Source organism: Crotalus tigris, unplaced genomic scaffold, assembly GCF_016545835.1.
Source record: "Crotalus tigris isolate CLP2741 ecotype Arizona unplaced genomic scaffold, ASM1654583v1 scf7180000017841.2860490, whole genome shotgun sequence".
NCBI lineage: Eukaryota > Metazoa > Chordata > Lepidosauria > Squamata > Viperidae > Crotalus > Crotalus tigris.
Window position 1 is genome coordinate 2,191,859 of NW_024096667.1, and position 24,865 is coordinate 2,216,723.

The 24,865-nt window shown below is 33.4% G+C and overlaps 1 long non-coding RNA gene across 4 annotated transcripts in view; it reads left to right on the forward strand.

Moving 5' to 3' along the window:
• The window catches only part of LOC120307964, a 121,249-nt gene that overhangs the window by 82,612 nt on the left and 13,772 nt on the right, over positions 1 to 24,865 (forward strand). For all 4 annotated transcript variants that reach the window (XR_005556711.1, XR_005556712.1, XR_005556710.1 and 1 more), the window contains one exon: positions 24,188 to 24,263. This is a non-coding gene — a long non-coding RNA (uncharacterized LOC120307964). The remainder of the gene's footprint in view (positions 1 to 24,187; positions 24,264 to 24,865) is intronic.

Here is a 24,865-nt window from a genome sequence, read left to right on the forward strand (position 1 = left end):
TATACAGTATATATTTGCATGCTGTATTGTTCTTTTAGTGAATGTGCCTGTCATGGGAAAGAAAATAACCTTATAATTTAATTCAGAAAAAATAAAATTAAAAAAACAGAAAACGGGTGGGTACTTAAGTTTGTGTTTGTGGAAGCTATATATTGAGTTAATTGTGCATTTTGGCCAGTGATTCCCAAACTGTGATATGTAAGAAACAGAAGCATGCCTAGAAAAGAAGCTTTCTTTTCTGTCTTTCAATGTTGGTATGTTATAAGAAGCACCACTTTCTCTTGTTTCTGCTCATATATGGGGAATTACACCATAATAAACAATAAAGATAAGCTTGTATTGCAGTTAACTGAAAAGTAGGAATTTCATAAGCATTAATTTGTTCAAATAGCATATCTTATTCATATCTTGGTGAGCATAGTGTCAACATATTTGACACTATTTTTGTTTGTTGTTGTTGTTGTTAATTGCGAAGTCGTGTCCGACCCATCGCGACCCCATGGACAACGTTCCTCCAGGTCTTCCTGTCCTCTACCATCTTCTGGAGTCCATTCAAATTCACACCTACTGCTTCAGTGACTCCATCCAGCCATCTCATTCTCTGTCGTCCCCTTCTTCTATTGCCCTCAATCTTTCCCAGCATTAGGCCCTTCTCCAGTGAGTCCTTCCTTCTCATTAGGTGGCCAAAGTATTTGACTTTCAACTTCATTTTTGTTTAGATGGCTTTAAAACCACCTTTCAATCTTATGAACAAAGAGAGTAGTACCCAAATATCATTTTTGGCAATTCTTAAGCACAAAGGACTATTCTGGTAACTTTTTAAATGTTACAGTATAGTAAACATTACATTATTAGTAGAAGCAGTGGTACTATTGTTAAATTTTTAATCTGCCTTCAGATTGTGCTCCAGTATGAATTTAGAAAATGTTCTCCATATTACCAGACATTTGCGAATCACTGGTTATGTGTGTCTATTCACTACCATAATTAAGATACATTATGTATGAAAAGGCAGTAGGCATTGCAAATATCTAATGTGACAGGTAGTTTTGCATGTTAAAAAAGCATTTGTAGGTTTTATTAGACCTTCATTATTTTGTTTAATGTATATCTAATTGAATAGATATGTTCAATGAATATATCTAAAGCAATTTATATATAAAAATTACATATTTTTTCCAGTAAGGAAATAGGTCATCTGAAGCCTTTACAACTAATTTCCTATTTGTAGTAACATTAGTGAAGTTAACGAGTTAGGAATTTGACCTATTAAATCTACACTCGAAGTGTTTATAATTATGACACACACCATTATTTAAACATATGTTTTGCTAGATCGCTTTTCTACAAATGGGTCATTTAGTTTAGCAATCACTGATAAGCTTGTGTTCAACTCACCAAATTAATACTTGAAATACAATAACATAATTTCAGACTGGACTATACTATATATTATTTCAGATTTTTTTTAAAAAATGTAATAAAAATAAATTTATTTTGATTAAAACTTTAGTCAGCATAGAAAAGGAAGTTTAATTTATTAATAGCCAGCCATAAGTTTGATAAATAGTTTTTTCTAAGTGTAATCAGAAAAAAAAGGGGGGGGGAATCCCATTGGTGCCAGTGAGAAGTTTTGTTTTGTTTTTCCTGCTGTAATTTGTTTTGTAGGGTAAGATCTTTTTTTTTATGAAACTAAGTAATAGGAAAAAAAGAACTAAATAATATGGTTGAGTCCTGTGTGCTATGATTCTGAGTCAAAATAGACTGATCATCTTTATTGTTATATTTCTTTTTTGATCCACGAAGTGCTATTGCTTTGAATGTTACATTTGTTATGTCCGTCATTGGGTTGATATAGTTCAATTTTCTATTTTGACACAGTATAAAACATTGAGTTTACGGCTGGCTCCCATATGCATGCAAGCTCTTGATAGTTGATGACTCATTACTAAGCATATAAACTGACTCTGCTGAAAAGGAACAGGTCTGAGTTGGTTTGTCATTTGCTATTGGTTGGCTTCTTTTTTTACGTAACTATTTGTGATTTTATCTACGAACATAGATAACATAGATTTTATCTAAGAACATATATTTGCCAACTTCTGGAGGAATGTTAAAAATTGATCTAATGATCTAATACTGTCCAATCATGCATAGCTGGAGTCATTTTTTTAAAAAGGGTCTCTGGCATTAGGTTCTGCAAAATGTAGTTGGCTGTTCAGGAGGTGTGCAACTCTCTCCTGCAGATTGAGCATCTTATAACAATATTGGATCCCCTCACTTTGTTTGGTAGGTCTCAGTGACAGGCCTCCAGCTGTCTCAGGGGCAGTTTTAAAGGGAAAAGAACCTCTAGTTTACTTGATTCACAATTCTAACCACAACATCAAAGAATAAGCTTTCCCCCCCCCCATGGGAGATTATCTTTTGCAGAAACAAGTCCTGCTTCTAGTTATTAAATGGTATACGGCAAAATTATCTTCCTAAAACCTTTCCTTGAAGAATTTAGACTGTCAAAAATCACAACAGAAGTAACCTTTATCTGTTAATTTAGCAGTTTTGTAAGTTCTTTTTAAGTGTCAGTGTTGTTCCAGATTTGCTGTATAAAATCTTTGGAGAAGCTTTCATGGCAGTTTGCTGTTGAGAACTATGGGTGGATTCAAATCATGTTTGTCATTTTCCCCATTCATAATGGCATTAGCAGTCATCCGATAGTAATAATAGTTAACTTACAGTTAGTGCAGTGGTGTCGAACCTATGGCACGTGTGCCAGAAGCGGCACTCGGAGCCCTCTCTGTGGGCACGTGTGCCATGCCCCGAAGATGGCAAGAGACTGGCCCCCGCCATCCTGGCCCCACCCACCTAGTCTGCCATGACCACCGCAGCCACGCCCATCCGGCATCCCGTGATAAATAAGTGGGTTTTGGGTTGCAGTTTGGGCACTGGTCTCTAAAAGGTTCGACATCACTGAGCTAGTGTATTGCAAGAAAAGATAGCAGGATGTGCATGCTAATGCAAGTCACAAATTATTCTAGTAATATTAGAATAATTTTATGTTATGTAATAGGAATATAAATTTTACAGAGGATTTCCATATTAGGACTCTGAATCAATTTGGAACTAGTGCTGTACTTCTGTGAACCCACAAGCTTGGCTGTGTTTGAGAGCTGAGCTGATATCTGACACAACTGCAAGACATTTGAAACTGTAGTAAAATCAGGTTTTCTTTTAACACTGGAGGTTTGTGAGACTTGTGGGCAGTATAAAGATATTTTTATCACCATCCCTTCTACCTACTGACTTTGGGATTTTCAAGGGTGAATAGTGAATATCTGGCCCCTCTTCAGCTCCCTTTTATATGACTGATTTTTAAAAAATGTTTTATACTGCCAAACTCAAAAGCAGTTCCCGGTAGTTTATATCATAATGATGTTGGAAGGGTTTGGATCTTGGGGCAGTAGCAAATAATTTATTTCTCTTTTATTTGGTTAAAGAGATTTTTGTTCCCTGAAGGACCTGTGTCAAGCTAGTAATTTTTGTGAAGTTGGTAGATTCAAGAACGCCACAGATGATCTTCAAATAGTTTTTGAAAGACTGAGGAGAATTAGTGGTGAGATGGAAGTGTTCAGAGGGTGAGAGTTCTTTGCTCTCCAAGGTCTTGACTCAACACAGTATAGGAAATTTTAAGAAAATACTTTATTGCAACATCTTCTCCAAATAATAGGCTATTGCTCCAGAACTGGAATATCTCAATCCTTGCAAGGTGATGTTATTAAGTAAATGTATCTTTCATATTCAATCCTTCATTTCAACCTGTCACACTCAATTTCTGCTACACACGCCCATCTTCCCACTCTTGTCTTAGCATTTGCTAAGGCTGGGTGGGTGAAGTTGCTTCTGGATGTCAGCATCAGGGTGTGGCTAAATTAACACGGGTAGTTGCAATAGTTGTTTACCTCTGTGTTAAGGGACACATCAAGCAAAAGCAAGATAAGTAAATTATATTATGGCTTTATATAAGGGCAATTCAGAAATAAAACTCCATTTGAGCATGTGTGAGAAATAGGTGTGGATAGCAACGTCTGTCCTATGGTGCCATGCGCAGTAGTTCAGTAGGCAGTGAGGAGTGGAAGAAGGTTGTATTGAAGAAGGTCTGCTAGATCAATTGAAAATGAACCAGTTTTTTAAATGAAACAGTGGCTTGCATCACAGTGCTTCGACAATGACAACCCGCTTCACAATGCTGTTACAAGGTTGCTTCATTCCCAGGCAGGAAACTTTTTTTGGAGAAGGAGTTTCAAACCTGTAAGAGGCTATGACAAGTGCCTCAATTTGAATGGCAATTATGTCAAAAAGTAATGTAATGTCGTAGTTTTCTAATGTATATAATACAAAGTCTGTATCTGCGAGTGTCTGTCATTGATAACCAAGTGGAAGTTTATTTCCGAATTGCCCTTGTACAATGTTTAAATATCAAGGGATCTTGGACTAGCAACTAGCTGTCAGGTATTCTACAAAGTAACTTAAAGGCCAAAAGTAAAGGACTGAAGGACCATCTTCAGTTGGGTTCTTCCAACATATTCAGAAGATCTTTTAAAAATGAGCCTATTTTAATGATTGGGCTATATCACTTATTGATTTAAATGGGAGGGGTTTCATTTAAAGGCGGCAAAGGTTGCTTTTTGCACTTTACTTATTCTGCCATTTAATCATGGCAACCTGTTTAGAGAAATGATTCAGAAAAGCCCTCCCTGAATGTTCTGCCTCAGAGTGGTATCAAGTGCACAAACAAAGGGTAGTCAGTCAAAGATTCTATGCCTAAGCAAGCTGAAGACAAATTTCTGCCTCTGATAACAAGAGGCTGGAGATTTTGGGCAGTATTATTCCATCTATTTTAAGGAAGAGTCCCTTAAAGCAAGAGAGCTCCAGAGATGCTTAAGGCTTAATAGAACTTTATGGTCATTCTGCACTGTTTGGGGAAAAAATAACCTATACCTTATTAAAAAAAATTGAAGTGAAGCTTTGTATGTGTGTTTGTGTGTGTGTGCATGCAAGAGAGAGAGAGAGAGAGAGAGAGAGAGAGAGACAGAGACAGAGACAGAGACAGAGACAGAGACAGACAGAGACAGAGACAGAGAGAGAGATCCAGTTACCAAAACACCAGAGTGGTTTGTAGTAGAAAAATCCATTTTTGTTTTAAATCTGAGTGTAATTTCTCTGCCATTTCCATCTGACCCACTCTGTCTTCAATAGTCTAATTGAGGATGATCTGGGACCAATTTATATTCAATAAATTTGAACCAGTGTCTACAACCTTCAGTTCTTGATATCAACACGATGGTTTGTATAACTCCAATTTTAACAAATTTAGTTCGAATTAGCAATATTGGCTTGATTATAGTCTGAGCATCAATAGTATAGCACAAGTGCTGTTATCCGAACTTGCAAATTAAGTTGCTCTGAATTGAAAGAATGGGACTTTTTTTTTCAAGTAAATGGTTAGAATTAGAATTCATTGATTGACTTTCAGAAATGTGAAGTGTATTAAAAGTTAAATGTCTGATAGAAACACGAGCCTTGTAAACTTACAAAATTATTTACTGTTTTAATTGAATTAATTCTAATCACTCAGGCAAGTACTTTTAGGTCAGTAGCAACAGTTTAAAGATGGTCTCCTGCTTTTCTGACTTTACTCTGGATTTTTTTTAAAATGAGGAGTGTATTTTACAGTGGTAATGCTGGTATCAGGCATATCATCTTCTAAGCTACTTGTAAACACTGCATGAAAAAAAAATCTAGTTAAAGGACTTCTGGTTCCGGGTTGCTGCGCTCCTAGTCGCACGAAGAGACTCGTCTCCTCATCGGCTAGCCTCCCTCCACCGGTAGACCCTTATGCAGGTCTAAAGTCGCCCTGGAGGGTGCAACTTCTGTCGAAGAGGCTTTGCTCGGCTATGGAGGAGCGGCGGCTCCTCCAGCTGTCCAGGCCAACTCTGAGGGCCGACGGATAATAAGATTGGCCAGTAAAATGGCCGATCACTCAGCCGCTAGAAACTGTGAGTCAAAGAACAGCTAAGCTTGAAAACCCACCGTGTTGAATCTGGGTGAGATCTTTTTTTCCCTCTCTTTATGCCTTTTTGTTGGTTTTTTTTTTTTTTTTTTGCCTGTAAGAGCCCTGTCGGAATTATTTCCCTGGCTTGGAAAGGCAGCTTTTATATGTTTGGGAAGAAAGATGAACAAAAGAATAACAAACTTTAAAGACTACTTTTTTTACATATATATCTTTTGGGGTATGGGAAAAATTTTTTCTAAGAATTCTGCTATCAGTCTATGCTGCTCTGTCTTTGTGTGTGTGTGTGTGGGTATTTCTTCCTCCACCTTTCCCTGAAAAAAATAGAAAAAAGGGAAAAGAAAAAAAAATGACTTTTGAAAAAGATTTCTTAGCTCACTGAGGACATCTACTCATTAAAAGCTAATATTGTAATTATTGTCTATCTGGAGAGGAGATGGTTTTGGCCTTCAAACTGTTTTTCAAGAGAAAGATAATTTGAGGCAGCTGAACAATTTTTAAAATGGAGTTGCACTCACATTTAACTTATAAACTTATTCTGGAAAAGATCTATGAGGCTAAAGAAGAAATATGTGCTACAATGTAAGAGCTTACTACAGAATTAAGAAACAGAATCTCTCCTTCAAACTTCAAAATTGACTTTCAGACTACACCCGATTCTTTTATAAAACAGATTACACAAGAAGAGGACTTAACTGAGAATAAAGAGAAATTGATTTTGCCTTATAAGCAATTCACTTATGGTACTGAGGACCAGAAAAAGCAAAGACTGAGACTTGAAATGTTAAAGCAACGAGACTTTATGGTTAAGAGAGTCAGAGGGCCGATGCAGAGGCTAAGATGGTTCTCACTGATTCAAATGATACTACAAGCAATAAAGAGAGACTTATCAGCAGGAAGGGAAACTTGGCATAAGAAGAAACCCAGAATAAGACTGAAAAAAAGTGAAAGTGATAGTTTTATGTAATGGATTAAAGGCAATTTAGAATTATGGATTGATTTAAGGACTAAGATTATGAGTTAGATGTAAGAGTAATGGGCGACTAATGGAAGATATATAAAGTTTATCTATATGAAAATTACTATCACTAACAAAATGATTTATTTGTTTGATGCTCAATGAATTGAAATAATTTAAGGTTTGATGCTATCCTGTCATCTTAAAGAGATTGATTGATGGATTAGATAGGTCTAGGATAGATCAATATTTTAGCTTAAAAAGGAGATTTTTTAGGTAATGGATTAAAGGTAATCTAGAATTATGGATTGATTTTAGGATTAAGATTGGAGTTAGAAGTAAGAGAAAAAGGGGTGATTAATGGAAATATATATTAAATTGATTAAGAGTATGTTCTTTTTTTACGACAATAGGGTTACTCGTAAGAAAACTATTATGTAATGTTGAATTAATCTAATAAGATGATTTGATTGTTTGATAACATGGATGTTATTAGTTATGACAATTAACTGGATGTACTTTGAATTCTGTTTAATGGATTAAAATGACTTAAGGTTTGATTTTTTTTCTGTCTGCTTAGAGAGATTGATTAATTAATGGACTAGATACATATAGGATAGATTAATATTTTATTTTAATTAAGGGATATTAGTGGAAGAAGAATTAAATAAGATTTATGATAAAATCAAGGAACTAGAATATATTTGGAAGGGATACCCGAATTGATAATGTTTGTACCTAAAGCTAATTTGATTATGGTAGTGTAAATTTCTAAAGCTTTAAAATCAGGTACAGGTTGAATAAAATTAAGCTAGAATTGGACTATTTTAAATAAATTATGTTACCTAAGGGAAAAAGAGAGGGAATACTAGATGTATTGACTGAATTATGTATATATGTTTTGTCTTTGGATGTTTGACTACCCTAACACCGCGGTGGGTCTTGAGCATTTTGTTTTAAAAAACTAAAAAACCAATAAAGTTTCTTCCACAAAAAAAATCTAGTTAAAGAAGTTTAAATTCTTAAGTGTTGAGCGAAAAAATTCACATCTTTGGGAAGCATTCAAGCCTAAGACTATCATCTTCTGTACCTTTTTAAGCAGGATAAAACCCAATTATGAGCAATTGCAGAAGAACCAAAATGGCTTAAATGATTAAATATGTCATGTTGCCAATGTTGGATTTACTTACCTGTGTGGAAATTGAGATTCAAGTACTAAGGCTAGGATTTGTCTCTTAATGTCACTGTGTGTGTTAACAAATTTGCATCATTTGGTTTTACAATCACTACAGGAACTAATCATGCATTTATACACTCATGGTCCAGATGTTTTAGTTTTATAGTTAACAGAAGCCTATTTAAAGCTTCATTGTGAGTTTTTAACATTTTCTATACAGTATTGCATTAGATTTCTATATACAGTATATGCTAATGTTCACCATGTTTCCATGTTGTTTAAATTATTCCTTTAGCAAGAATATTTCAATATTGATATATATTTTTGTCAGTTTCTATGCTACAAATATGTGATGTACTTCCAGAAGTATATGAATATCCAGAGCAGCTATCTGAAAAATATATGAATGATATTAACCTGTTTTTATTCACATTTAACACTACATTTTCAAAATCCTAATCAAATTGTTAGTCAATTCACACTTAACATATAACCTTAATTTAAATTGTTCAGTAAAACCCCCAAAATAAAAATGTTAAGTTGTGGAACAATATAGAGTTTTCATTTTACACTGTTTCTTGAAATTTTAGAATTTGGATTAATAGTGAAGGAAAAATACTGTCAACTTTTGGAAAGGACATTAATAAAAACACTCACTGATCTATTTCTTTTCAAACAAGTTTTTCTTCTGCTGTTTTCCAGATGACAGAAAAACAAAACTAGATTAAAGATTAGGAGAAATAAACTGATATATCCTAGCTGCTTTGACAAAAGAAATATTTATTTCAAGGTGTTATCAAAGTTTATTTATAAATAAAATTTTATGCAAAGAAAACTGACAATTTGTTATGTTTTTTTTTCTCATTTTTCAGAGAAACTACATGGGAAATGCAAAGTGTATCATATCAAAATATTAAAATAAGAAATCAAGAAAGCATAAGAAATCATATATTGTTCAACAGCTAAAATGTTATTCTGAAACACATTTCTGGAGATATAGAAGACGAACAATTCTCACTCATAGTGTAAATAACCCTATACCCATTTTAGTGGGTTTATCTGGGTACTATCAAGTGCACTTAACTATGTATTGCAGACATGTCAAACACAAGGCCTGGGGGCCAGATATGGCCCACAAAGTGGTTTCATGTGACCCATGAAGCCCTCCTGGAAACAGTGAGGGAACGGCCCCTGCTGCCTTAGTCCTGGCCCTGGCTGCGTTTCTTGCCTGTTTTTCTCCCTCCCTCATCTCAAATATTTTCCCACCACTCTGTACTTAGGAAGGAAGAAAGGAAAGAAGGAAAGAAGAAGAGGGGGGGTCTGAGGGAAGTCCTGCCTTAGTACAGTCCTGCTGCCCTTTTGCCATCCCCTTGTCTCCTCCTCCTGGGGTCTCCCATCCTATTGCTAAGGAAGCTTTGGATACAAAGCTGAGTCTCATCCCATGGAGAGGGAATGGGCCTCCCTCTGACTTTGCCCTCGTACCCATCATGAGCAACCTGGCTAAGGAGAGCAAGCACAGCAGCAGCAGCCTTGAGGAGGAGGTAAGTGCAGCTGGGCGCCCCCTTGGGGAAGTGGGGCTGGGCTTGGTGCCATGGGTGCTCGAGGGCCAGGCTGGGCATTTTGACCTTTGCTGCCCAGGGTTCTGAGCAGCCCGCACCACCATCTATCCCCCCCCACATGGCCTGAGAGGAACAGTGAGGCTCCTCCAGTGGATCATGCCTTGGCACTTGCTCTGGTCCCACCCCCTTCTGCCAGAGACCCTCAGATCTGTCCCACTCCGGTCCAGGCCCCCACAGGCCCCCTTGACGCGAACGATGTAGAGCTGGCCATGCCCACCCAATAGGCCACACCCACTCCACGCCCACCCAGTAGGCTGCACCCACCATGGCCACACCCACCAGGCCCCCCAAGGGCAACCGCAATGCTGATGCGGCCCTCAGTGAAATTGAGTTTGATACCCCTGATGTATTGGATGGTGGAAAAGGGCAGTAAGTAACAACTGCCAAATACAAAACAGGAGGAAAGGTTGTACTTTTTGTGATTGTTAGCCAATAGGAATAGGGATTTAAGAAGCAAATTGGTAAATAACATTATTAAATTCATGCAAATGGTATACCTTTGTGATGTTTGATCATGTGACAGAGAATGGTTGCTGGTAACGATGTATTTGAATCCTCAGTTTCATTTCCACTGAATAAAAAGATGGTACAAGAATGTAGGACACAATCCACTTTACTTTATTTATTTATTGGTAAAAAATGGAAAGAAAACAAACCAGAAAGAAATAACAATTTCTATATTTTGAAAAGATATGTAGATAGCATAAAAAAGTAAAAGATCTCTATCAGCTTCATTTCATAATTTGAAGTTCTGCTTCGCCTTCATATCTAACTCAGGATGAGTCCAGAGGAAACAAGCATATTATTTCAATTGATTGACAAAAATAATGTGTATTTATACAGGTAGTCCTCGACTTACAACAGTTCATTTAGGGACCATTTGAAGTTACACCACCACTGAAAATACCGAGTGTTTTTCACACTTACAACTGTTGTGGCATCCCCATGATCATGTGATCAAAATTGAGAGCCTTGGTAACTGGCTCATATTTATGACAGTTGCAGTGTCCCAGAGTCATGTGATCAAATTTGTGACCTGACAAGCAAGTCAATGGGGAAGCCAGATTCACTTAACAACTGTGTGACTAACTTAACAAATGCAGTGATTCACTTAACAAACAAGAAATGTCGTAAAATGGCACAAAATCCACTTAACAAATGTCTCACTTAGCAACACAAATTTGGGATTCAATTGTGGTCATAGGTTGAGGACTACCTGTATTTATCCATGTAGTATGGCTGTAGTATTATAATATATCCTTCTTGTCATCTTTATAACCCCCTCCCTTACTGATATTATTATCATTATTCTGTAGCTTTGCATGTATACTGAGAGCTTCTGCACCGGAGACAAATTCCTTGTGTCTAATCACACATGGCCAAATAAAGTGTTCAATTCAATTCAAAAATTATGCTAGTATAAAATTGCCTGTTTGATTGCCAAGCCCTATCCTATTTGAGTAACAAAGTTGGTAAAAGATAGTGTCCCTGTAGCCTTAATGCAGGAATGGGTTCAGGAAAGCAATTGGTGGATTTGTCCAATTTTCCTTCCTAACAAGCATCATCTGACAACAGGAAAAACCACCTACAACTCTTCTGAACCTGAGAAATATCAGGAAACTTTCATCCTACTTCATCCTGTATCTCTATTCCAAGTCTGTTAGCTGTCATTTGGGCTAATGGGCACTTAGATGACATGGGCTGAAGTAACTAACAATGCCAAACTCTGTCCTTGACTAATGTTAAGAGAAAATGGTCCAGCAAGCTCCTAGAAGGGGCAAAATGTCCTGCTCATTCCACCTAAGTAATAAAAAGTAAAAACTCTACCAAAATAATAAAAAGTAAAAGCAAAGCCATGCATAGCTTCCTGTTGGTAGCAGCAGTGAGAAACTCATTAGTAGCAAGATCAGCAACACATGATTGTCAAAACCCTGTTCTGCTTACTGATTTGAATCAACTTTCTTTGTATCACAGATCTACTCCTGTTTTTTAAAGCATAGGTCTAGTGCTTTATCCATCTAAGTATTTGACATGTGTTTCAAAAAGTGTTATTCTTGTATTTCATAAGCAGATGCCTCTATGAAAGCCAGATGTTCGTCGTCTCCCTATAGACATGCCAAAATGGCCATGTGGAACAGTGCCCAGCAACCAGAAGTGAAAGCTTAACACAATTAATAAGGGCTGAGTAGATCCAAGCTCTTGATACATCAGCAATCATATCATTGATAAAGCCTGTTAGATCATATACATGGCAAAATTTCTATTGGGAGAAGAAAAAAAACTAGACTCACCACATATAATATTAAGCTGCTTCAGCTATGGGCTGGAATGAAATGAAGGCACTATCACTAGGATATGTCATATAAAAATAGTTACCATGGTTGGGTACATGTATAGAACTATGAAAAGGAATTCTGAGATAACTTGTACATTATAATTACTAAAAGAAACCAAACCTTTCAGACATTATGTCTGTTTCTTTTAATGCCTCATTTCAATTTTAGTACAAGGTTATTTCAAAATACTTTGCTCTTCCAGACAAAATGGCCTTGTTTCCACATTTCATATACAAATAGCAGCTGGACCAGTAGTTGAATTTACATCAATACTTTTGACAGAACAGCTTTACCTGAAGTAGCAGGTTAGATTAGGGGTCTCAGGAAAAACTGTGTAGTATACTACAGAGGAACCATTTGGAGAGGAACAATCTAAGAAGACATCAGCACTACTCCTAAGAATCTGTCATCTGAGGTAACCCTTGCTCTGTCTAATACAGTGGTTCTCAACCTGTGGGTCGGGACCCCATTTGGGGTCGAACGACCATTTCACGGGGGTCGCCAAACAACGCAGTCTGCCATTTTTTTCCCCTTTTCCTTAGCTGTGCTACTCCCTTTTATTCTATTGGCTTTTGAAAGCCAATAGAATAGACTCTCTTGAATAGAGTCTAATTCTATTGGCTTTCAAAAGCCAATAGGAATTGTCCAGGCTGTCTCTGCCCTGCTGAGCCCACCAAAAGTCCCAGTCTGCAAACGGTGCTGACCAGTTGAGTAGTCCTCAACTTACGACCGGTTGAGTAGTCCTCGACTTACGACCGGTTGGGGGTCGCGGCATTAAAAAGGTTGAGAACCACTGGTCTAATAGTATGGGTGATTCCAAAAACAATCAGTTTTAAGCAGATTAAAAATCAAGAGGAATTATATCTGTAATTCTGAAGTACAAAGTTAATTTGACTAAATTGAAAGAAGACAGATACTGTTTTTAAAGCTTTATGCAACAAAGATATGTTATCGTAACAAGACTAGAAAGTTTGCATTTTTAACTTAGTAGTAATGTATAGTCATCAAGAAATCTACAGCATTTTTTGAAGTTATTGAAAGAGAATATAGCAATCATATAGCCATTCTTGAGAAGCAAATTCTCTGAATTTGAAAAAAAAGCATTAACGTTTAAAACATGTAAGAGTAATTTGCCGCAATATTAACTTAAGGAAAACTTTTTTTAATGCACATAATGAACTTCTAAAATTATTTGAGTGGAATTGAAATTCAATAACTGTCTCTGAAAAGCAAGTCACTCTGGACCTTGATTGCTTTATAGCTAAAATGTATACTTTATTATATGATACAAAAAGAAGAGAACTAACCTCAGAATTAATAGATACTTTCCATTTAATAGTATCACAGTACATAAACATGCAAAGGTACATTCTGTTTATTTTTAAAACTAAAAATAGAATAAACTGCATTGTTTGAAATGAAGACATTTAAGGAGAAAATCATGTGCAAACTTTCTTGAGGAGAAGCTACTTTCTTTGGACAGTCATGAAAGTGATGGCAACATAAAATACCGAAAAGCAAATATCAAATTTATATAAATCAATGGACCATTGCTAAGATCTAACTCCTGCATCCAATGATTTGGCAGAAATTAGTGGGGATTGCCTCCTGGTACACATAAACAGGATTGAATTTAAATGGACTTACTTCTGAACAGATATGGGTTAAATTTCCTGTGAAGACTGCAGTTTATCTGCAGGTTTTTCCTGAGTCTGAGAATGAACTGAAAAGTAAGCATGCATAAGAATATCTTATTTAATAGCTTTTTTTTTTTGAAGAACACTAAATATTTCTAAATTACAGTATTTTCTGGCATGGGAATTAATTGTCCAAATTCCATAAATCTAAAGCCATATCAACAATGAAAGATTTTTTTTCTTAAAAAATACATAAATAATAATTTTTAACTTATTATGGGGGAGCTTACCTTTAACAGAATGGTTTCTATTTAAACATTTTTTATCTTCAAAAATTCTACAGCTAGTTATTATAATGCTTATGCAGTAACTTTTCTCTAAATAGATACCAAAAATATTTTCTTGCAAAATACCATATGTGTAAGAATATTATTTGACTCCATGGAATGCAGTGAAAGGACAATCCATACATTGTTCCCTAAATATTCTTAAAATGTAATCATTTTTATATCAATTTGTTCAAGTTATCTTTTCTAATATGGACAGTGGTAGGCTTTCATCTGATAAAAGGATTTAACTAAAGATTACTATGAAAATTTCAGTTGCAAGGCACAAAAATAAAATATTTTGAAATAATATTTGATTTGATATTTGATATTATATGTGAAGGAATTTAAAGAAAAAACTAAAACCAATGTATGACTTGAATAGGAATATCTTTTGTTTCATTTGTTTCAACCTACATTTCTAATTTACAGTTACTTTTTAAAGGCTAGTGTAAGAAGCAAAATATACGAAGTGAGTAAATAATATAACTTCAAAGATAGAGCCATGTTCTATACTGGAATCAAGGAAAGGTTTTTTTTCCTGTTTTCAGGTATTTTCTGGGCTTTCAATTTTTTTGTGTGTGCCTTTTCAGATTTATTTGTATCTTTTTTGTAGCAAGAAAATGCAGTATATTCACACCATGTTACGATATAAAGAATAAATAAACCTGGTTATTAAACAGATCAATGTTTAATTATAAGATTATATGATCATCTATCATCCTTCTACTCTATCATCTATCTATCTATCTATCTATCTATCTATCTATCTATCTTGTATATATATATATATATATATATATATATATATATATATATATATATATATGATTAGAAAAACATTTTCCTACTGGAGATCATTTAAATTATGACTTTATCTGTCATTCATTTAAAAGTTGGCTTCCAAGATAGATAGATAGATAGATAGATAGATAGATAGATAGATAGATAGATAGATAGATAGATAGATAGATAGATGAAAATTCTTAGCACTGAAATCAAAAACATAAGCCAAAAAACCCATATAAACACAATGTTCTTATCTAGATTCTCCAAACTATATGTTTTTTTAAAAAATATATGTATCCAACACTGTAAATCTCAGAATATAGAGAAATATTATTTTAATCAATTCATTCAAATCTACAGTGTTACAATAATCTATTATTGTATTTTACCTGAGCCTTAAATGTAAGAAATACTAATAGATACAGAACTCTATGCTGGTAGTTCAAAAGCTAGTGCTCACTTAATTTTACTTATGATGCAAACATTTGTTAAGAAGAACTGCCTATGTCTTCTCCAATTTAAAGACCTTACAGTTTTCCAAATTAAATGGAGCAGCATAAAAACAGGACTATACTAATATTTTAGATAGAGATCAAAATTATTAATCAAAGTGTAATCTACGTATTGCATGCTTGCAAATTTTACAAAAGCAATGCCTGATCTATTTAAATTAAGTGCAGTAATTAAGATTAGACATACTGAAATTATTTGTTCAAATGACTGTGATCATTTCACAGTGAAATGTTAAATATTTGGCTTTGAATCAACCAAACTCATGGTTCAGATTATATGATATATCAGATGGTAATACCATCAGATCCTGATTATGGAAATAATTTAGGTTGTAAGGAAAAAACACTAGATTTAAGAATAGATTTTTCGTGTTTTTTACTAAATCAGCTTCTTTTGCATCCGTAAACTAAGATTCTAAGGCTAACAGTGAGATATTTTTCTCTTCCATAAACATATAACAACTGCATATCATATGCAGTTTGCTTCCAAAAATTCTATTCATTTCAGTAATGATTGCTTGTGGTTCAAAAAAGCCTTTCCAAAAATAATATTTTTTTCAAAACAAATAAATTTTAAAGCAGAGGAATACTTAATTTTCATTGGAATCAAATGAATTTACATATTTATACCAAGAAACTGGTATAAGCAAATTTAATACTTTGGGCTGCATTAGGACCATTATTACCTCTAGCTTGCTGGAAGTTTCAGATGGACCATTTTTAATATATATATATAGTAGCATTTCAATAGTAGAACTAGAAAATCATAAAGGATCCAGTCATGAATGAGGTAGGCAAGTTCTATCTTATCAATTAAATCTTCCACTTATGAGGATATTACAAAATTATCTGGAATCACTGAACTAATTCACATATCATATGCCTTCTAATGCTTCACATTCAATGTAAATATAAATTGCTTTGCATATTTTTGCTCCGATTTATAAACCATGTTTTATGGCTTGGCACATCACTGATCCCATGTAAAATATAGTACATTTTGCTTCCATGAGCTAAAGCAAATGTTAAAGGTACAGGGGGTCTACACTGTATTAATGGAACTCAATTTCCTAAATAACACATCATAGTTTAAGGATGAGATAATTTATACTTAATGTTAAGCTACTGTTATTTGATGTCAATGGAAATTCTCAGTCATCCAGATCATCGCAGTCCCAACGGTGAAAAAGCACCTTTGGGACTACTGTTGCTTTATTCATGCATTGTGGTTAATCACATATAAGCAAATGGTATTATGGTTCAGATATTGTAATGTGTGAATCCTATCAATAATTTAACTGAATGTGATTTGTTTGGTTTCTTATAATATGAAGTGGGAATCCAACTATATCATTACATGAGAATCAGGCCCCTACAGTGTATTAATCAAGTTATGATTGGAATATATAATTTAGTATTATATGTTTTGCCAGATTCTTTTACAATCTTTGGCAGGAGTAACTCTACCAAAAACAATTTAATTAGTTTTTCAGGTATCACATTTAAGACATTGACATAAAATGGAAGAACTGATCTACAATTAAATCTAATACTATGGCCCAATAGATGGTTTAGTTATACATACATTGAGGCTTCCTTAATTTTGACTTAGAATTTTTTATTATGGCTCCAAAAATCTAATCAATTATGTATATTAAATAACCAAGGTTAAATAAGCTATTATTTTATTTGTAGTGAATATTTCAATGAATGATTAGTTTGACAATAATTAAGGCAGCAGGCTAGAAACCAGAAAACTCTGAAATCTAGTCCTGCCTTATTCAAAAAATCATAAAGATGTCCGTAAACAGTCATACAGTATTCATTGTTTAATTCTTCACTTATTCAGGAAAGATAGATCTTGCCTTTCTAAAGCCAGCCTAACTTTCAGAACTGGTCAGAGTTTAAATTCAAAATAAAATATTGTGCCAATACAAGAAGACAGATGTTTTATTATCTTTCATATTTATGGAACATCTCTTACCAGCATTCTGTAATTCTCAGGCTAACTGGACAGTAAATTTATGGATAATCATTCGATTAAAAAAAATTAGCATTTTATATATCTCTTTCTTCCCATCTAAGGATGATCTGATTTTCTGCAGCAAGGGTAAGAGTTAGAGACAGCCAACCAAGTGCATGCAATTATCTGGCTTGACAATACTATATGCTGTTCTACTTTTTAAGTTTTTAAAACAATATTTCTTTGTTTACAAGATTTATATGAGCATCCATGTTGTGCCAGATAACTCTGGATAGGTAACAACAACAGTAATAAAAATACAATTAAAACAATGCAAGATAAAAAAAAATCAAGAATGTGTTAATTTTAAAATAACTAAATTTTAAATAATTTTGCAGTACAAAGCCTCTAGAGCAATGTTTCTCAAACTTGACAATTTTAAGGCATGAGGACTTCAACTCCCAGAATTCCACAGCCAGCAACGTTGCCTGGAATTCTGGGAGTTGAAGTCCACATGCCTTAAAATTGTCAAGTTTGGGAAACACTGCTCTAGAGTAAACTTGGCAATTTAAGATGTCTGGATATCAGCTTCCATATTTCCCCAGCCAGAGTACTGAGTGTTGAAGTCCATACAAAGTTGCCAAGTTTCAAAAATATTGCATAAACTAAAACAAAGGCAATGAACTGTATGTTCCAACACTGGAAGTTTTTAAGAAGAGATTGGGCAACTATTTGTCTGAAATGGTACAGGGTTTACTGCCTGAGTAGGAGTTGGACAAGAAGACCATCAAGGTTCCTTCCAACTCTGTTATTCTGTTATTCTATATATTATGGTTTAATATGAGTTATCTAAGCTAACGGTTATGACATAGGTTTTCATAGACAAAAATGTATTTAGTTTACTGTATCAGATAACTAAAAAAAAACCTCAATTGATTTTGTTAGTTTTAAAATTGCAATAGGACTTTTGTTGCTTTTTTCAGGAGAAAAAAAATTGAAGCTCCATATCCCTGTATATTTTTTTCAACATACAGAACAATCCAAAGTCTACATAGAGGTATATTATAGCATTCAACATAACACATTTCATTATACTTCCACTATCCCCTAATTATGAATTTTGCCCTACCCAAATCCGATAACTCCTCCATTTAATTATTACTCCTTTTAAAGAAGTTAAAGCAGTATTTTAATCTTGCAAATATGTCGTGATAAATAAATTAGATTGGGAGGTAGGTGAGTTCATTACTGCAGTAAACTTTGTTTTCATTTTGTTTTGGAGAATAAAATTCCTTTTTGATGATAAATTCATGCATGATGTAAAATGATCAACAATGGTTTGCAAACCAAAATGGTTTTTTTAGAGATTATTCTAAGCCATTATTAGGGTTTCTTTGATTTGTCTGCTATAAAGCTTTGTAAATCAGATTGTCATAGCTGGAATTTCAAGTAACCATTAGGCTTAACATTCTAATCTATTATTTGCCAATCTCATGTTCTTTATAACATTTTCTCAGGGCTTTTTTTGTCATAGAATGCCTAGAACGGAGTTCCGGCATCTTTTTGGGATGGAACTTTGTAGGGTAGGCAAGGCAGATTGTATGATGTATGTGAGTTCCGGCACATTTTTTTTTTTTTTACAAAAAAATCACTGCATCATCTCATCTATAACATCTTTATAATCATCTTCGCTATGTTTTCTACAATCTAGGCCATTAATCATATTGGCTAGGCTGATAGGATCTGCAGTCCAGAACGATTTGAGAGATCTGTATTAAGAAAAACTGATGTAGCTGGTAATCCAAAACTGGCTCTGATACACAAACTTTCTTAACCACACATAGGCTGGGCTACAATACCATATATTTTTTTGCTGGTTTTTTTCAGTGGACTTTATATTCTTTTTTTCTTCTCTTTTTATTATTAAATCATTTAAGAATTATTTCCAGTTACTGATTTACATTTTAAGTTATGATTGTTTAAGTCATTATTATCTGCATGCACTTTTTTTTATTTATTTAGAATATTTATATAGCTGCCCATCTTAAACAAATAACTTGAATAGGTAACAAACAAAAATACAGAAAAAAACATAAAACCAATAAAAATAAGAAGAAAACTACCATTCAGATTATTCATAATAGAATAACTGCCTCATGACCAACTTGCCACTCCAAAAGCACATATATTATATTCTGCTAATATTTTGACTCTAAACGTGAGGGGAAAAGCCACATTTTCATAGCATTCTGGAAGATCAAATAAGGCTGGGGCCATCAATATTAGTTCTGAGTTAGCATAGATAGTAACAGACAAATAGTTTTAAACCTGAAATAAATAAAACTTATATGCCCCTACTACTTTGTTTAATAGCTATTTAATTACAAAAATAATGCATTTTATTTTATTTTATACTAGTCACAAAAATCTATTGATGAAATCAACAATCAAAATTGCAGCTCAGTTTTATTTACATTCAGAGTGGCAAGCATTTTAAATTCACTGTTCTTTAAAGTATCAAATATAGAACTGTAAGAAAACATGAGTTTATCCTTAATCATCATATTCTTAATTTGTACTTATTTTTAAATAAGTACAAATTAAGATATCAGAGGAATCCAAGCTGGTTCCTATCAGAAATGTTGTTTTAGGTTTGCATCTCAAAATGCATCTCATAATTTATTGTAAGAGTATACAATTTCCAGGTCCTCAAGGGTCAACCCATGCTTTGTGTAGCATGCCAAGCACAGCACTCTGAAAATGGGGCCAGCTAGACCCTTTTTAAAAAAGATTTTAAGTGATGAAATGACGAAACCATGTACCTTTGGTATATGATTCTAGAAAAATAGTCTATAATGTATAAAGATACTTCACGTTTATCTTGCAAATGAACGTCTCTTTGCCCCAAGAAGGGTCATTTTATCATGCCTGGTAAAAAAAAAAAATCCAGAAATTTATGGTTTCAAATATGTAGAATGATAAAAGAATTTTATCATTCAGAACTTTTCTTCCTGGGATTACTGGACAGCCAATTAAAAAAGAGCTATGGAAGATTATTTTTATATATGGTTACCGCTGCAAGACCATTGTATGTGCAAAAATGGGAAGACAGAAAAACCCACAACAGAGAATGATTGGTGAATATGATAGAAGTAGCAGAGGTGGCAAAATTAACGTGTTTGATTAGAGAACGATCAACAGCTACATTTATCAGTGACTATAAAATCTTTATGGACTTTTTGCTGAAAAAAAAGAGAAAAGGTAACTTGTAATGATGAGTTTAAAGATGGGAAGAGAAAATTATGATGTAACTTTAGAGAGAGAAGGGAAAAATATAAATGTATGTGTTAATAACTGTAAAGAAGATCAGAAGCTGCTTCTTTATAATCTTTATTTTCCTTTTTCCCCCTTTCTTTTCTTTTGCTTTACTATTTTCTATTTTTCTTCATTATCTTTATTTTCTTTTCTCATTTTTACTTCGCTAAAATTTTTCTCAATAATAATTCTATTTTTAAAAAAAATCATTTTATCATCATCACTGTGAAAGATGTAGTATTTTTCCAGTTAAGATTAAGAAGTGTTCTTGGAAGCCTCTGTTTCCTTAAGGGCAAATATTAGTGTTTTAATAAAGTGAATCCCACCAAGCATTAATAGTAAGGTGACCAACTTTTTTACAATTAAAAGGAGGACACAAATAAATTGAAGAAAAAAATATTGTAAATAAAAGAATCATTTTATTCATTGCAACAATAATACAGACAACTTGCATGTGCAAAGTTTGCCAGCCAGGTGTTTTGGCGCGCTCAGCAGTAATTCCTATTGGCTTTCGAAAGCCAATAGTGGGAGTAGCACAGCTCATGCAAAAGTTGAAAAAAAAACCATTAAAAAAAGGTGCCGGAACACCGTTCTGAGCGTTCTATGAGGGGAAAAAAAAGCCCTGCAGATTAGTCTTCAAATATCGAAAAGGAGGACATGTAGGAGGACACTTTTTGAGGGAGGACAGAATTTACAAAAGGAGGACTGTCCTCCCTAAAGGAGGACAGTTGGTCACCTTATTAATAGAACAAATTTTGCTTTGTTCAGTTACTCAATTTGACCTCAGAGATTGGCCTCCAAGCCTATATCTGGAGATTTGCTTGTTGGAAAACAAAAAGCTTGGGAAAGGAGAGTATAGTTTGATATCCCAGTAAATCTCATCGCTTTAATATTGCTTTCTGTTTTTATTTATTTATTAAATTTATATGCCCCCCCCCAGTGACTCTTTTTTTAGCTTTTTTTTTTTTTTTAATCTGATATAGATTGAGGGACTTCTGAAGCAATGAATTCAAAACTTTGGCTACTATCTGGGGCTTTCTCCTTTCTTTTCTTCTGGCGCTAGCTTTACACCATTGGAGTTAGTTGTGGAAAGGATCTCTCTGTCATCCTGACTCTCTGTGGCCAGTGATGTAAGAGTTAGATCTACTCTATCATTGCATCTTTATTTAGTGACTTAATCGGTAGAAGATATTTTGAAACTAGAACTACCAGGTTTGTTTGCTTGTTTTCCAAATTTTAAAAATAAAAATAAAACCAGCGAAAGCATAAAACAGTTTTGGGGAGAACAAACCTGAAGCTACTGAAAATCTCACAAGTTTATTTAAATCTGGTAATGATCTATGGCATATTTTGCCATTGTGACTTGTCATTAGGCTAAAGTTATGCCTTTTAAACTGCCATGCTTCTTATATGATACATGTACATTGGCGTGAGAGAGAAACAATATGATCAAAAATAGCAATCTTCACTCTGATTTTATTAATTAAGCTCACAATTTTGTCTGATTTTGTGCAAGAGGAAGTTTAAATACATTTTTTAAATGGGTTCAGCTATAGGATATCACAAGATAGCTTAACTCAGCTTAATTCTAGTGTTTTAAATAAAGTTAGAGAAAAAGGAATTTGAAATAAACAATTTTGATACATGCTCAAAGAAAGTTTGTTTTAAATAAAAAGAGTCAGATGCCTGCCTTTAAGCTTGCTAGAATTAAAGTATGTATTAGGATAAAATCTGGGTTCTAGAAATCAAAAATACACAATGCTGTGTGGTAACTGATTTTACTGAGACAATAATATTCGCATGTGCATAAATAAAGATGTTTTCTTAATAATAGCAATAGTAAGAAAATATAGCATGCATAAATGTAATTGTTAATTTTTAGGAATACTTCAAAAGCAATTTAAAAGTAAAAAATTAAGACATCCAATGCTGCAATGGAGGAACAGTAGCAAAAACAAATGGTTTAAAAGTAGAATATTCCAACCTTTCTGCCTTAAATATCAAACTCCCTAGCAAATAAGATTTAAATGTAAATCTGATCTCACTATCTTCTGTAATATTAGAAAATTAAGAAATATTTCCAGGAACCCAAGTCAAATGGGAGGATTTAAACTGTACCTTAGAACTTCAGGCCTTTTGTCAACTATATTTACCATAATTTTGAAAGTCTGAGCTTGTTTTCTCTTGGGAATAATTGTACGTACCTTCAAACTAGTTCTGCTATATACTGTGGCAAACTACAATAGCTTTGTATGGAGATTTTAATAAGCCAACATGAGGGGAGGTTATTTTGGTTTGTTGTGGCTTTTTAAATTAGGGAATACTTATTACTTCAGTTCCTGGTTTGTTGTGGCTTTTTAAATTAGGGAATACTTATTACTTCAGTTCCTGGAGGGCATTTTTCTTGTCCAAACTTAATGAAATACAAAGATACTATATGAAAACAAAGAGTGTTACTTATTCAGTTCATTCTTCACAAAATCAGGTAAAGATATATATCAGTTTAATATGAAACTAAAATAGAAAAAAATAATGATCAATAAATTATGCAACAAAAGTTAAGACAAAGAGCTGGGGAAAATATTTGAGAGAGTATTATATTTAATTTATTTTTAAAATCAGGGAGAAATGGGCTTTGTCTCAGGGAATATAACTGAACTTCCACAGTAAGGTTAGATATAAACTTATATCAACATAATTTAATCAGGATTAAAATCTGGAGAAAAAAAGGCATTTCAAATCTGCTTTAGATCTTGTACTGAAATCCTAAGTTTTCCCTTTAAAAAAGAAAAAGGTAATGATTATTTATTATAAATCGATAGTCCTTAAAGGCCTTTATCCTTGGAACAGTGTGCATCTATTGCCTAAGTAATATGATATTAAAGGGAAAAGAAAAGAAAACAAAAAAATATGAAATAGTAAATATACAGTGATATTGAAAAAATGCCTTATAGTGAAAAATTAAGCTGAAAGATTTGAACCTTTCTGCAAGTAAATTCATGCAGCATTATTTAAAATGTTATGACCTGTTTTTGGAAATGAATGAGCATTTATTCAGAAGGACAATTAGCAACAGGATATTCCATTTCATATTTTTAAGAAGAAAAAGGATTTTTTCAGCTTCATAAAAAAGATATCCTGTAGACATTTTATTTTCAAAATATAATTCAGTGATACCTTTAAAAAAAAAAGATAAAACATCAGCATAATTTAAACAAAAGCTTGTATTGGTTAAATTGATGAAAACATCTTCACATGGCCTTGCATTGATACACAGATTCAATAGTCATTAAACTTATTATTATTTTAAAAAAAAAAGTTCTTCCGATATCTTCTAAATAGCACTTTGATGGTTTCATTTCTTCCACCCACCCTGGAAGTAGCATTTTAAAACCTTTTGAAGTCCGGATTATATTTTAAACATGTATAGGTTTCCTGTATTATTTCTGATGACCTGGCAAATTTATTGTTATATCTCTTTCAATTTACAGAATTACACAATTTACAGAAGATATTCGAGATAATAATTTCACAGTATGTAATGGAAAAAATCTAGGCAGATTACAGGTAAATTCTGTATTGCTATTATTTAAATATTTTCTTGATTTGAAAAAAAATAGTTGTACTTTAATTTAAAAATTTAAAACTTTAATTTTAAATTCGTTGCTTTTATTATATTAAGCAATGCAAATCTGTTTATTTTTTGTAAAATGTTCAGCATTTTTCAAACTAGTTAAGGATGATAAAATTGTTAAATATGCATAACAAGTAAGTGAAACATTGTAATATTAGTTAAAAACAGCTCAACACCTGAATCTGTGTTTATGTAAGTCAAATTTATTTCAGTATGAAAACATTTAAATGGAAGGTAGCTTTAGATTGTAGAAAAAGAAATTATAAACAGTAATTCTTAACAGTAAAGAGGTATTACAATTTTTCAATAGATTACTTTGATAAGCAACACTGTCACCAGTCATATTTCCTATGTAACCTTTAATGAAATGAATATATGCAATGTCTCTTTTGCAATTTTTTAATAATTACTGTTGTATGTATATAGAAAATTCCCAACAAGTTGAATAAACATTGTTTTAAAATAGCTTCATTGAAAATTAGTTATGATGTAATGATGGTTTCAATTTGCTGTGTTTGTTGGCAGTACCATTCCA